The 15,153-nt window shown below is 35.3% G+C and overlaps 1 protein-coding gene across 4 annotated transcripts in view; it reads right to left on the reverse strand.

The window, feature by feature from the left end:
• CDK13 (cyclin dependent kinase 13) overlaps positions 1-15,153 on the reverse strand; it is a 112,707-nt gene that overhangs the window by 42,000 nt on the left and 55,554 nt on the right. The gene's annotated exons all lie outside the window — the stretch shown is intronic.

Below are 15,153 nucleotides of genomic sequence, written 5' to 3' on the forward strand. Positions count from 1 at the left end.
TATTGAACAAATTGTCTCTCAGCAGAAGCTGAATAAAATCAGTATAGTTCATCAAAGAAAATTTAAAGATGTTATAAGAATTACTTTTAATAAAAAAAGAGTCTGGGCTCAGTCGGGCTTTAGATTACTTCTATTAAGTTTTCAATAAACATATAATTTAATTCTTTTATACAGCTCCAGAGCATTTGAAAGCATACAAATTACAACTTTATAATACCAGCTTATTAATCCTGCTACTAAAACCTAAAACAGCACATAGCACATACACAACATACATACGATAGATTCAAAATTCCTAAATGAAACTTGCACAAATTGAATCTAAAGCTATATCTACAAATATCTCAATCAGGCAGTTTAATTTATCAATTCAAGAATGGAAAAGCTAATAAAATTCAATACATCTATCTTTCAAAGTAAAAAAGTTATCAATATGCCAAAAAAAGGCATCTGAAGAAAGTTCATGATCAGTTCGTGATTAAAAACAGAGCAAAGGGAATTCCCTGGCGGTCCAGTGGTTAGGACTCGGCGCTTTCACGGCGGGGCCCAGGTTTGATCCCTGGTCCAGGGATCCTGCAAGCTGTGTGGCACGGCCAAAAAAAAAAAAAAAACAAACAGAACAGAGCAAAGATTTCACAGCAAACTTGCAATAGAAAGATTCTTTCCTAAAAGTTTATAATGGTACCTCTCTGAAACCAATAACTACTGTCATATTTAATAGTAAAATGCCAGATGCTATACACAAGACAAGAATGTTCATTATTACTAACTATTCTAGAAGTTAGTAAGTAAAATTAAAAACAAAGTATAAATACTGAAAGTGACAAAAACATGATTATTGGTAGATGAGATGAGATTCTAAAAGATCCGAAAGAATAAAAAAAAAAGTAGCTGTGTTAGAAAAAAATCATACACAAAAAATAGAAGACTTTATATATGCCAGCAACAAGTAGAAATTAAATTAGAAACAATTAGAAAGTAAAATTTAAATGACTCTGCAATAGAAAAAAAAATACTACAAACAACTAGGAAAAAACTTTAACAATTATACAAATTTATTAAGGATTCACCAAATTGTAAAATTCTGTATTTTAATGCAATTTCAGTAAAAGGACCAATGATTTGTTGTTTTCTTTTGCTGAAAGAACACTTAACTTGAGAAACTAATTCTAAAGTTCCCCTTGAAGAAAACAAAACCAGGGTATCGACCAAAACGTTTCTGAAAATAAACATTTGCCCTACCAGAAATTAATATGACCTACTGTACTATTGGGACAGACGGAAAAATGCATATAATATACACCAGAAAAAAAAAAATCCCAAATACGTATCTACTATGAAAACAGCCATTTTAAATCAGTGAAGGAAAAAAAGAGGCAGAATAGTACTGGGACAAATGTGTAACCCCAAAGGCAGATTGGGAATTATACCAAAAACAAACCTATTAAAAAACTGCCAAATTTCACTAAATAAAAATTTAGAAACACATATGTAAGAAATAAATATGAAATAGAGGTAAAAGGCAAATAAATGACAAGCTGAAGAAACCTATTTGCAACATAACGGATTAATTTTCTTAATATAAAACAAAGTCTTACAAATCAGTACCAAAAAAGACCAGTAGCACAAGAAAATGAAAAACAAAATTAACTGTCAATACACAAAAAAATGCCTATGTACTTAATCTCACTATTAATCAAAATATACAAATCAAACAATATACCACTTTTAACTAAAGGGAAAATATTTCAAAAGAAAAACTAAACAGTATTAACAAAGGTGTGAGATAAACAGACACTGTTACATAGTGCCCGTGAGCCACAATTGCTGAGCCTGCGCGTCTGGAGCCTGTGCTCCGCAACAAGAGAGGCCGCGATAGTGAGAGGCCTGCGCACCGCGATGAAGAGTGGCCCCCACTTGCCGCAACTAGAGAAAGCCCTTGCATAGAAACGAAGACCCAACACAGCCATAAATAAATAAATAAATCCAAAGTTTAAATTAAAAAAAAAAAAATTAAAAAAAGAAAAAAAAAAAAAAGAATCCGCCTGCCAATGCAGGGGACACATGGGTTCAAGCCCTGGTCCGGGAAGATCCCACATGCCACGGAGCAACTAAGTCCATGCGCCACAACTACTGAGCCTGCGCTCTAGAGCCTGAGAGCCACAACTACTGAACCCAAGTGCCACAACTACTGAAGCCCACGCACCTAGAGCCCGTGCTCCACAACAAGAGAAGCCGCCGCAATGAGAATCGCACGCACCTCAACGAAGATTAGCACCTGCTCTCCGCAACTAGAGAAAAGACCGCATGCAGCAATGAAGACCCAACGCAGCCAAAAATAAAATAAATAATAAAATAAATTTTTTAAAAAGATCTAAAAAAATAAAATAAAACATACAGTAGTCATTAACATAACTACCAGTTAAAAGAAAAAAAATGGAGGTCCCATTTATAATAAATGAAATTTTTTTTAATTTAAGAAATGTGCAAAATACTTCAGAGATAAATTACAAAACACTTTTAAAAGGCAAAAAATTATAAATGAAAAAAATGGATACATTCTTAGAAAGGTTCAACATGATAAAGATTTTCCCTAAGTAATTTATAAATTAAACAAAGCTCTATTTTTAAAAATACCTTGTTTTCTTCCTACAATTAGATAAGCTGATGTTATATCCACATAGGAAAATAACTAAGTAAGAATAGCAACGAAAATATCTGAAAGAAAAAGGCGGGGTGGGCACTAGGCTCTACCAGCCCAGATAGTTTAAGACAGCATAGTGAATTCCTATAATTAAAAAGTGCGATACTGCTAAAGGAACATGAAATAAAACAGAAATCCAGAATTATACCCAGGTATATATGGAACTTCAGTAAATGATAAAGATGGCATCGTACCAATTCAGTGGGAGAAAAGATCAACTTATTATAGATCAGCAATATTGGGACAACGTGAACAGCCAGATAGAAATAGTTAAAACTGGTCTGTTCCTCACAACATATATACCAGCATAAAAAGCAAACAAACCAGTTCTAAATATAAAAAATAAAACCATGAAAGTATTTTTTTAAACATGAATTCCTTAATAACCTCAGAGTGGGGAAAACTTTCCTAACTAGGAATCAAACCAAGATGCAACAAGGGGAAAAGACTGATAATGTAACTATGTAAAAACAAAAATCTACTGAGTGGCCGAAAACACTGTAAGCAAATTTAGAAAAATATAGCAAACTGGCAAAAAATCATTAGCAACTTATTCCAGATAACTTACTTATACCCACTAAAAAAGCCTCTCTAAATTGAAAAGAAAAAGATTAATAACCACACAGAAAAGTGGGCAAAAGACAGAGAGATAACCCAGACCACACACACACACACACACACACACACACCACACACACCACACACACACCACACACACCACACACACACACACACAAGCAGTAGCCAACTGCCCTTAAACCAATGGAAAGTCGCTTAGCCTTGTTCATAATAAAAATTTATTTCTTAAGCTAAAACTTCACCACAATAACAAACTGACAACAACTCAAATGTATGACACCAGACTCTAATGGCAAAGCTGTAAGGAACACTCTCCTACATTGCTAGGAATTTGGCAATATCTAGCTAGCTTAATCATATTTAGCATTTCCATTTCTCTCTGACCTAACCAGCCCAATTCTAGGGGCCTGTCCCAAAAATTCACTGACAAAAATACAAGACGGTGTAGGCAGAGAGCTATTCAAAGCAGCATTATTTCTAATAGCAAAAGACTGGAAGCAATGCAAGCATCTGTCAGTGGGAGACTAACTGAATAAACTAGGATAGAGCCACACAGCAGAGTACTGTGTAGCCATGTCTATCTACTGATAGGGAGTAATTTTCAGTATAGTTAAATGAAAAGAACCAGGAACAGCAGAGCAGTTATTAATATGACATCTTTTATATAAAAGGGGGAGGAATATGCAGCAAAGAAAAACTGTAAGGATGAACTAAACACTTAAAAAAAAAAAGTTGTCCCTAGGTAAGGGAGAGAACTGGAAAAAGGAATGAAAATGAGACTACTCTGAATGTGCCCTGTTCTACAGTTTTGAGTTTGGAACCATGTAAATGTTTCACATGATTAACCATACATCATCAAACTGAAAAGGTTAAAAAAACAGTACCTGAAAAATTAGAAACAGATGAACCTACATGTGTATCAAACCGTCTATATTATATTAACTGATATGGTATTCTGACTAAATTATCCCTAGTGGGGCATATGCTAAGGACAAAAAGAACCAATAAGAAATCTTAAACTGCATTCAGTAGTCTTCTTAGTAATTAACATTAACATTGTTATCTTGAAATTATTATAGGTATATTGTAGGACAATGTTAATTTCTTAGGAACCAAGGTTTTTAGTATTAAAAAAAAGACAAGTGTAGGATCAAAAATTTATAAATCCTGTACTTTTAATTTTAAATTAAAATCATTTACAGTAGCCAGCCTCTAAGGTGACCCCAGTAATTTTCATCTGCTGGTATCCATGCCGTCCATTCAAGGATGGCCTGCGTGACCAACAGAATACTGAAGACGTGGTAATGTCACTGACCACCAAGGCTAGGTCATAAAGTTATTGCAGCTTCCATCTTATTTTCCTGGATCATTTGCCCCGAGAGAAGCCAGCCACCAAGCTGTCAGAATAGTCAAGCAACACTTTTGAAAGGCCGGTGCTAAGAAGAACTGAGACCTCCCCGCAACAGTGGAACTACAGTTTGCTAGTGATGTGAGGGAGCCACCCTGGAGTAGATTCTCCCAACCCTAGTTACACCTTCCAGTGACCTCCAGTCAACATCTCACTGCACTCTCATGAGAGAATCCAAGCCAAAACTGCCCAACCAAGATGCTCCCAAATTCCTGCCCAGAGAAACTATAACAGATAATAGCTTCCAGCATCACCTCTGAAGTACAATTGCCAAAGAAGTGAACTTATATCTAAATAATCATCTGGATTTAACTTCCATTTATAGGAAATATCAGAGTTAGAAGAACAAGCTACCCGCCACCAAAAGGAAGCATCTGTCAAATCCAAATTGTGGTCTATTCTTCAATAAATAAAGGAGTAAAATTTTTAAAAGGCAAGAGTGGATACTGTAGATTACAACAGACTTAAGATAATAATTAACCACATACAACGTGCAGATTTCTTGTTTGCATCCTGATTCAAATAAAGCCAACTATTAAAAATATTTTTGAGACAACTACATAAATTTAAATATGGACAGTTAGATAATATTATAAAATTGCCAATTTTGTTAGGTAGGCCTCTTTCTTGTATTTTTTAACATAATAGCAATTTCATTATAGATTAAAGGCAGATAATCAAGAATTTATGTTTACAATATAATGCATGGGATTCACTCAAAAATAACCCAGCAAAAAAATAAAAAATAAAAAAATAACCCAGCAAAATAAAAACAAGTGGGGGGAGAGAAATAAACAAGATTAGCAAAATGTGATAACTGCTAAATGTGAGGGATGTGGACACTGGGATTCATCATACCATCTTCTCTACTTTTAAGTATGTTTGAACATTTCAGTAATACTGAATTTTTTAAATGTCTGAAACAAAACTAAATAAATGAAAATTTTAGAAGGCATTCAAATTATGCTGAATTAAGGGATATATTTATTGTTCCCATATTTTTAATTTGGTTTTTACTTCTATCGAGGTTGTATATTTACGTAGTTTTAAGCAATGTTTTCAAACTGTGGGTCATGAAATCAGTTTCGCGGGTCATGACCTGCATTTCAAAAAGTTTTTTCTATTGCTTGATATTTTTTCCTACATTGTATTTAAACATTAATAAAATCATATGTAATAATATTTTTTATATAGCATGCCAAGTAAAATTTCACTTTGGTAGGAATTTATATACATACATATGCTTAGAAAAATGTCCAATATCAAAATTCTAAGAGCAGTTTATCTCTGTGTGAGTAGATGGGTGGTTTTTACTTTCTTCTTATGCTGCCATTTTCTGACTTTTCTACAAGGAGCACAAATAATAATTTTTAAATATATTAACAACTGTGCCTAATATACAAATGTATAAGGAAAAAACAAATAACCCAAATGAAAGAAACGGCAAAATCACAAATAAAGATGCACACAGGAAATCAAAACGGTAAACATATGTAAGATGCTTCAGACCTCACTAGTAATCAGGAAAGTACTAATCAAAGAAACAATGAGAAACCATTTTCACCTATCAGATTGGCAATATCCAGTGATGTCCAAATGAAAGGAAACTCATACACTGCTACAATTTTTTGGCAAAGTATGCTGGCAAAAGAAAATATCCCTTGACTTGACTATCCCACTTTTGGAAGTAACCTAAGGAAATATCAGCACCAGTATGCAAGTATACATGGATAAGCACATTTCTAGCAGTACTGTTTGTAATGGAAAAAAGATGGGGAAAACTGAGTGCCCATCAAGGGAGAATGGTTGAATAAGCCCAGTATATCCATACCATGGCACATTATGCAGCTAGATAAAAGAAAGTTTTATCACCTAGAGATGTGTTGTATTCCTTAATAAGAAAAGTAAAATACAGAATTAAAAAAAAAACAAACAAACAATTAGCACAGAGGAATTATGGTTTCTGGTCCAACAGTAAGGAGTTTGGAAGTCACCACACCCATCCTCACAATGAGAAAATAGCAAAACAAACTAAAAATCAACAGCTCTTCTTAGATCCATCAGAGAACTGAGGTCACAGAGCAAACCACTGCCCCCAAAATTGGTGAGAGAGACAGGTAGATACAGAGAATCACCAATTCCCCAGAGCAGAGGCCCAGAAGCAGAAACCTCCACAAGAACCATTACCTTGGTAGGAAAGCCTAAACTGTAATTGACAATTGCTAGAGGCTCAGCGTGAACAAGTTTAAGAGTAAAAACTCCAGGGGTTCCAGTCTTAGGGAAGCCCTCACCACCACCTTTTGGGAGTTTTATCACCAGGAACTCTACCAGCTTATCGCTACTGAAGATCAGAGATAAATCAAGTTGTTCTTCCAGCAAGGGGAGAGGAAAAACAGTCATGATGAAATACACCCAAAGCATTCTGTTCTTTAACAAGGTTTGCCCTCAAGAGAAACTATTTTACCAGAGCCTAACCAATTGGGGTTCAATAAGAGCCTTATCAGCATGGCAAAGAGGAAATATCCAACTCCAGAACACTCTAGCCTTTGACTTAGGGGAAAGAAACACTGAACTCAAGCACCTTTTAGCATTCCTGTCTCACTTCAGAGGGAAAAGAAACAAGAAAACTGATAAACATGTCTGAAGGATATAGGCTCACTAAAAAACTGAGACCAAATCACAGGGCTACAGAACACTTCCCCTCCCCCCATAACTTACCATCATATATAATAACAGGGTACAACACCTGAAAGAACTGCATATCTCAGACCTTATTTAATAAGTCTCCAGAGAAACCAAAAGACAACAGGGGAGGAAATCTTAGCCTCTGACACAGCTTCAGCAAACAATAAACACAACCTAACTGCTAGCCAGATAAACATAAAACCTTACACTAAAGGCCGATTTATCTCCGTTTATTTTATCCAATACATCTTATCTGCCTTTCAGTGAAAAATTACAAGGCATGCTAAAACACAGTCTGAAGAGAAAAAGCAAGCATCAGGGAGATTCAGATATAGAAGAGAAATTGGAATTATCAAACCAGGAATTTTTAAGTAACTATGATTAATGTTCTAAGGGCTCTAATGAAAAAAATAGACAATATGCAAGAACAGATGGGTATTGTAAGCCGAAAAATGGAAATTCTAAGAAACAACCAAAAGGAAATGACAGAAATCAAAAACACTGTAACAGAAATAAAGAATGCCTTTGATGGGCTCATCAATATACCAGACATATGCGAGCAAAGAATCAGTGAGCTTGAAGATATGTCAAAAGGAACTTCCAAAAGCTGAAATGCAAAGGAAAATAAAAAGAGAAAAAAAGAATATCCAAAATGTGGGACAATTACAACATACATGTAAATGGGAATACTAGAATCAAAGGGGGAAGGGAGGAAGGAAGGAAGGGAAGGAGGGAGGGAGGGAGGACAGAAAAAAATACTGAAAGTAATAATGATTGAAATTTCCCCAAATGATAAATATCAAACCACAGATCCAGGAAACTTAAAGAAGATAAAGGAGGATAAATATTAAAACATCTACACCTAGGTATATCACATTCAAACTACTGAGAATCCAAGACAAAAAGAAAATCTTGATAGAAGCCAGAAGGAAAAAAAACAGCTTACCTTTACAATAGCAAAGATAAAATGTATACTGGATTTCTCCTCGGAAACCATATAAGCAAGAAGAGAGTGAAATGAAATATTTAAAGTGTTGAAAGAAAAAACCTACCAACTTAAATGAAGGTAAAATAAAATCTTTATTTTTCTTATTGATTGACCAAACAGTTAACAGTCTGTTCAAAATAATAATAGCAAAAATGCATTCACTGAGTATAGCTTGTGGATAAGTAAAATGAAAACCAATGTTATAAGGGATGGGACGGAGGAAATGGGAATACTCTGCTATGAGGTACCTATACAACCTAAAGTAGTATAATGTTATTTTACTTATTTATTTTAAATTTATTTTATTTATTTCTGGCCACGTTGGGTCTTCACTGTTGCGCACAGGCTTTCTCTAGTTGTGGCGAGCGGGGGCTACTCTTCGTTGCGGTGCGCAGGCTTCTCATTGCGGTGGCTTCTCTTGTTGCGCAGCAGGGGCTCTAGGTACGCGGGCTTCACTAGTTGTGGCGCGCGGGCTCAGCAGTTGTGGCTTGTGGGCTCTAGAGAGCAGGCTCAGTAGTTGTGGTGCACGGGCTTAGTTGCTCTGCGGCATGTGGGATCTTCCCAGACCAGGGCTCGAACCCACGTTCCCTGTATTGGCAGGTGGATTCTTAACCACTATGCCACCAGGGAAGCCCAAAAGTAGTAAAATGTTATTTTAAAGAGGACTTGGACAAATTGTAAATGTATCAAACACAAGGGCAACAACTAAAGAAAAATTTTAAAAGAAGAATAGTTGATATGCTCAGAAAAGAGAAGAAATGGAGTCATATAAAAAGACTAAGACAAAAGAAGGCAGAAAAAGAGTAGAAGAAAAACAAGCAAGGGCAACTAATAGAAAACATAACAAATACAGTAGATAATAATCCACCTATATCAACAAGTACTTTAAATGCCAACAGTCTAAAATACACCAATTAAAACACACAGAACGTTAGCGTGAATTAAAAAAAGAAAAGAAAAAAAGACCCAATTGTACGATGCCTACAAGAAATCCACTTTAAATATAAAGACAGAGTAATACTAAGCAAAAGAAAGCAGGAGTAACTATATTAAATTTCAGACAGGGCAGACTTAAGAGCAAAAGAAGTTATCAGGAATAAAGAGGAGCATTACATAATGATAAAGGAGTCGATTCTCCAAGAAGACGTAACAAGCTTTAATGTGTATACTCCTAAAAACGGTGTCAAAACATGTTAGGGAAAAACTTATAGACCTGCACAAATAGATAAATTCACTATTACAGTTGGAGACTTCAAGACACCTCTAACATTAATTGACAAATGCAACAGGAAGAAATCAGTGAGAACATATTTAAACAGCACCATCTATCACCTGGATCTAATTTATATCTATATTAATATTTCAACAACAGTAGAATACATCTTCTTCTCAACTTCCCATGAAACATTCACCAAGACAGACCACAGTCACAGGCATAAAACACACCTAAACAAATTTAAAAGAACGGAAATCATACAAAGTATGCTAATGGAATTAAACTACAAATCAGTAACAGAAAGATAGCTGGAAAACTGCAAAATACTTTTTAAATTTTTTTCTAAATAACACGTGGGTTAAACAAGGAGTCTAAAAATAAATTTTTAAATATTTTGAAGTACATAAAAATGCAATTTACCAAAGTATGTGGGATAAAGCAAAACTATTGCTTAGGGGAAAATTACAGCACTGAATACACGTATTAGAAAAGAAGACCTAAAATCAATAACCTACACGTCCACTTTAGGAAGCCAGAAAAACAGCAAAGTAAGCAGAAGAGAATAATAAAAATTGGAACACAAATCAGAGATACTGAAAATGGGAAATCAAGAGGAAAAAAAAAAGTCAGTGAAACCAAAAACTGATTCTCTGAAAAGAGCAATATAATTGGTAAGCCTCTAGCCAGGTTAACTAAGGAAAAAATTACTAATATCAGAAATGAAAGATGGGACATCACTATTGCTCTGCAAAGCATTAAAAGCATAGTAAAGGAATATATGAACAACTCTATGCCAACAAATTTTATATTCTAGATGAAATGAACCAATAATTTGAAAGACACAATCTACCAAAACTCACACAATGAGAAATAGATAACCTGAATAGGCCCAAATCCATTAAAGAAAATGAATCAATAATAACCTTCCAAAACAGAAAGCACCAGGCCCAGATGGCTTTACTGGTGAATTCCACCAAACATTTAAGGAAGAAATTGTACCAGTTCTCTACAATCTCTTCCAGAAAATACAAAGAGACAGACTACTTCCTAACTCATTCTATAAGGCCAGCATTACTCTAATACCAAAACCAGACAACTGATCTTCAACAACAGAGCAAAGGCACTTTGGTGCAAAAGGGAAAATCTTCAACAAATACTGCTTAACAAGCGGACACAGACATGCCGGAAAAAAAAAAAATTCAAATCTAGATACAGACCTTACACACTTCACAAAAATTAACTCAAAATGGATCATAGACCTAAGGGCAAAATGCAAAACTAAAAAACTCCTGGAAGATAACAAGGAAGAAAACCCAGGTGATCTTGGGCTTGACAATGACACCAAAATCACAATCTGGAAAAAAGAAATGGTGTGCTTGTGAATGAAGCTGGAGTTGATTGAAATTAAAAACTTCAGCTCTGCAAAAGACACCATTAAGAGAACGAAAAGACAAGCCAGACTGGAGAAAATCTTATAAAACACATATCTGATAAAGGACTGGTATACAACACATACAAAGAAACCCTAAAACTCAACAATAAGAAAACAAGAAGCCCAATTAAAAAAATGAGCAAAAGATCTGAACAGATACATCACCAAAGAGAAGACACAGATGGCAAATAAGTATATGAAAAGATTATCAACATCATATTTCAATAGAGAATGGCAAATTAAAACAACCATGGGATACCATACATACTTATCAGAATGAAAAAATCCATAACAATGACAATGCCAAATGCTGGTGAGGATATGGAACAACAAACTCTCATTCATTGCTTGTGGGAATGCAAGATCATACGGCCACTTTTCAAGACAGTTTGGAAGTTTCTTACAAAAGCAAACATACTCTTACCATACAATCCAGCAATCACACTCCTTGACATCTACCCAAAGAGGCTGAAAACTTATATTTACACCGAAACTTGCACATGAATGTTTACAGCTGCTTTATTCATAATCGTCAAAACTTTGAAGCAACCAAGATATCCCTCAGCAAGTGAATGGATAAATACACTGTGGTACATCCAGACAATGGAATATTGACCAGCACTAAAAAGACATGAGGTATGAAGCCACAAAAGTCCATAGAGCAAACTTAAATGCATATTACTAAGTGAAAGAAGCAAATATGAAAAGGCTACATACTGTATGTTTCCAACTTTGATGATATTCTGGAAAAGGTAAAACTATGGAGACAGTTAAAAAATCAAGTGTTTGCTGGGGTTGGGGGTGGGAGTGGGCAATGAATAGGTAGAACACAGGATTTTTAAGACAGTGAAAGTTATTTGTGTGTGTGTGTGTGTGTGTGTGTGTGTGTGTGTGTGTGTGTGTTCCTGTCAGATTCTCTGTGGGGCTTTCTACGCCTCTTGTCTTTATCTCTCTTTCTCTGTGTCCCCGTCTGTGAGTCTATCAAACTGTGTTTTTGCTGGACTCTGTATCTCCGCTTGACTGACTGCCTGACTGAGTCTCTCTCTCTGTTTATATACTTAAATATATATTTTTATTATCTCTATTTCCATTTTTGTGCATAGACAACGGTCTTTAAGGATATATAACAGGCTGTTAACCCTGGCTGGGTTGGGCAAAGTAGCAAGAGAAATGGGAAATTAATTTTTTTTTTGGCTGTGTTGGGTCTTCGTGTGGGCTTTCTCTAGTTGCGGGGAGCGGGGGCTACTCTTTGCTGCGGTGCTCAAGATGGTTGCTGCAGCAATAGCCCCTTCTTGCTCTCAGGCTCACACCCCACAAGTAAGAGGACCTCACTCAATACGTGAGATCTCAGGAAAAGTCTCAGCCTCGCGACAGAAAGACTGTAATGCTCTAACTGGCCAGACCTGAACGACATGCATCTCGGGAGCTAGAAGTGAAGTCAGTTCCACAGTTACATGGACTAAGAAGAGATAAAAGCTGGAACCTCAAAAACAAAAATAAAAAGCTCAAGGCTATTATATGAAGTAAATAGGAAGTAGGGTAAACTGGTGGTAGCAGACACCAAAACATGTCCAATACAATATCTATCCCAAAGTAGGGCCAATACCAAGCTATATTCATGAAGCCGAGAGTTTTTCAAGTTATATTAAATCTAGAACATAATGTAAAATTCTAATTCCCTTTTAGAAAACTCATGTAAAGCCAGAGACAAATAACAAAAAAGCTTTCTGAAGTACGAAAATCATTCAATTCCTGTTACTACCCCAAGTATCTGTAAAAATGGACAAATCTTATGTGTATAACAGTTGTTAGAAAATCCCATTATACACTAAAATGACCCCAAATCCCCAAATCGGCAGTCTGGTACCTGAAAACCTAGGAGTGAAATGAACTTAAACCCTATGAACAAGTCCAATGATGGCAGAGAAGTCAGTAAATAACTATTACATTCACTAAAATAAAACACTGAAGTCAGAACATTAAAAAAAAGAGGATATCAATGCAACTTTCCACATCCTAAACTAAAAATGGTCAATAATTCCATTACCTTTATGACTCAGCATGTTTGGCTGCCAATTCCCACCTGTCCTACATATACAGACTAACTTAAATGAAAAAAAAAAATGTGTGTAACCTTTACTTTGCTCAGCAGAGCAGGTATTTCTCAATCTTCTTACATAATACTCTAGTGTCTTCAGATTTCACGTAAAGCCAATGAATCGACCTCTGTATAACTCAGCTATCTCTTTCTCGCCAAGTAAGCTCCTGAGTTCTGAAAGTGGTACTTTTCTTAGTTTCTTTCCTTTTTATGATATTCTAATTTGGGTACATTTTATATTAAGTAGGTTCTTGGCAACCCTCCTGCTCGTGACTGGTTTACAGATATGCAGGCATAAGTACATCTTCAAAGAGCCATGGAAAGCCAGGATGTCTCTCACCAGATACGAACAACTGCCTCTCCAAGCCATACTACAGTGAGAATGAAACAGACAGTATGGATAGCATAACTTGGGTCTTTGTTGACATCCTTAAGCCATTGAATCAACTTACCCTAAAGCCTGCCCAATCTCTGGACCTCTTCCTATGAAAGCTAAGAGACTTCCACACAGTTTAAACCATTCCAATTGGATTTTCTGTTACTCTGCTGAAATCACTCTAATACAAGTGAGATGGCTAATTTTATGTGTCAACTCTAAGCTACACTATAGTACCCAGATGACTGGTCAAATCCAGTCTAGATGTTGTGTAAAGGTATTTTTAGATTTAATTAACATTTAAATCAGTAGACTTTGAGGAGAGCTCAAATGTGGGTGGGCTTCATCCAATCATTTGAAGTCTTAAGAGAAAGGACTGAGGTCACTTAAAGGAGGAATTCTGCTCCAGACTGCCTTTGAACTCAAGACTGCAACATCAACTCCTGCCAGAATTTCCAGCTTGCCAGTAGGCCTTACAAATGACAGACTTGCCAGCCTCTACAATCATATGACCCAATTCCTTAAAATCAATCTCTCTGTATTTATGTATATATCCTAATGGTTTTACTTCTTGAAGCAATAAGCTCGTTTTCCTTAAGTTTATTACATTTTAAAGAACAAACATTTTTTTACAGATTTGATATATTAGTTGACAATAATAAACTGCACATATTCAGAAGGTATACTGTAAACAGTTTTCACACAGGTATACACTTGTGAGACTGTGGCTACAATTAAGGTACTGAACACATCTATCACCCCAACAGGTTTCCTAGTACTCCCAGAATATATCTATCTGTAAAACAAAAATTGGAATAAACTTTATATATTCCTTTCTAAACTTTTTTCAGTTCATAATATAGAGGGTAAACAATTTTCCTTATCATCATTTAACTTTTACATAATTTTAATAGCTATATGGTATTCCACAGTAATAATATGCCGTAGTTCTGTTTAATAATCCTTTATTGTTAGATGATTAAATTGTTTCTAACATTTTGCTACTATAAGCAATGCTATGAAGAAGTCTCATAGCTACATCTATGTAAAGTCATTACTTCCTTATATGCTTCTAAAAATAGAATTGCTAATTTACAAGACACATTACCTTCTAAGAAATAATAATTATAATATCAACGTCAAATATGTACAGAGCATTTAGTATGTGCCACATACCCTACCATGCCCTTAAACCCTCTCTGAAAGTTATACCAATTTTCACTCTCAAGCATTACATAAATATACCCATCTATGATCCCATACACTGACCAAGTTTTTAAAAGAATCCTTGCCCTTCTCCAAATAAACCTCAATGTAATTCCAGTCAAATCTCCACTGATAAGTTTTCACAGCTCATATCCATCTAAATGCATGAAAATACGCAAGATCTTCTCTTAAGGGGGGAGAGGAGAGGAGACCCTTATCTACAGAAATTAAAAGGTAATATAAGGTTGCAATAATTGAAACAAAGTGATATGGCAGCAGGACATGCAAAAGGATCAGTAAAACAGGAGAGCCCAGAACATATGGGAACTTGATTAAAGATAGCATAAGAGAATAAAATAAAAACAATTTCAATATCTAAGATTTTTGAACTAGAATAGAAGTTGAAAAAAATACAGAAAAACATTCTTGTAATTTTCCAAAAGGCTAAGCATCAGACAAAC

Source organism: Balaenoptera physalus (assembly GCF_965194825.1).
Source record: "Balaenoptera physalus genome assembly, chromosome: 8".
In the NCBI taxonomy this organism is placed as follows: domain Eukaryota; kingdom Metazoa; phylum Chordata; class Mammalia; order Artiodactyla; family Balaenopteridae; genus Balaenoptera; species Balaenoptera physalus.